This window comes from Suricata suricatta, chromosome 1 (genome assembly GCF_006229205.1).
Source record: "Suricata suricatta isolate VVHF042 chromosome 1, meerkat_22Aug2017_6uvM2_HiC, whole genome shotgun sequence".
Classification (NCBI taxonomy): domain Eukaryota; kingdom Metazoa; phylum Chordata; class Mammalia; order Carnivora; family Herpestidae; genus Suricata; species Suricata suricatta.
The window spans coordinates 71,129,479-71,130,993 of NC_043700.1; positions in this window are offsets into that span (position 1 = coordinate 71,129,479).

The window sequence follows — 1,515 nt, forward strand, 5'->3', positions numbered from 1 at the left end:
TGAAGGTTAGTTACAGAGGTGGCACAACCCAGGAGAAATGATTTATGAGGTGCTATCCAAGAATAACAGTAATACCTTGTGTGTGAATTGTCTCTACGCTTTGCAAAGCCCTCTTGTCTTCATGGCATAGGAATTCTTATAAGGTTTTAGTCCCATGCCTCTCTGCCCCTAGTTTCTCTGGGGAAGAGGAAGAGGATCCTAGTGTGAAAGAATGAAAACACAAAGGGTGAAGATATAAAGGCTAAAATGTCCAGGCTTCAGAGAGGCAGTGATTTGGAGTGGGGCTGAGAGAAGAGTCAGGAGTAGTTTTCTGCATTCTTCAAATCACCAGAGGTCAGTGGCCCCAAATCTGGCCCTTTTGAGAATTTTAAATGATTGGGATCAATAAAAAGGTAAAAAAAAAAAAAAACATGGGCTTCTTTGGTACGGCATTCCCATAATTTAACTGTCCATATTAGGAGAATGAATAAATAGCATTCATTGATTATGAGAATAAGGTAGATCTATAGGTACAGATGGAAAATCCTCCAAATAAGTCACTGAATAGTTTATATGCTATGGTAAAGTAAGATCCCACTAATACACATGCATATGTACATACACATGTTAATCATATCTATATGTAAAATTGCAAATGATGATGCATGAAAAAGTTCAGGATGGATTTATCCCAAACTATCAACAGTGGTCATGGGTGGAGAAGGGAGTAAGATTGTGGGTATTGGGGCTTAAGGGGAATTCTCATTGTTTATTCTACTTACTTCTACATTGTTTGGCTTTGAGTATATAAGGGACATGCACTGATTTTGTGCCTTATTTTGTGCTTTGTTCCTTTGTGCTTTTTTTTTTTTTTAAAGAAAAAAAAGACATTTCCACATCAAAAGAAATTAAACTGGTCCTCTAGTAGTCAGGAGTTCAAGGAGGGCAATTTTTATGGTGACATGATAGTCAATGTCCTAGACTAATGTCCCCAAGGGAATGGACTTAAAGGAGGCTCAGGTAAGCTGAGCTCTAGTCTGTAACCTACACACCTCCATTCTGTGCAGAAGGTCTTCTAGCTCCAAATCTGGATAGAAAATTCCAGCTAAATACAAAGAACTCTCTTGTACTACATCTGACTGGAATACAAACTCCAACTGTTCCTCCTACTAGAATTCACCTTGAAAGTCAAAGAATGAAAATATTTTGCACATCTTGCTGTGGCACCTGGATAAATACACACACACATATGCATAGTTACCTGACTAATGATCTTACTTCAAGATTGTCTTTTCAAGGAGCATGGGAGGAAGGTATCACAAAAATTATAACCACTTAGGAAAATGCTTTTGGGTTTTAAACATGCAGAAAATGCCAATTTTAGAATGTACATGTCTATTTCTTCGCTGTATCAAGTGCAGGTGAAAATTCTGGTTGACGGCTCTCAGGTGTGTGTCTGTCAATCTTGCCGCCTACATTACATCTCCATCTTTGCTCTTCCTGCCATGCTGTCTCCAAAAGGAGTCTGCAGCTTCA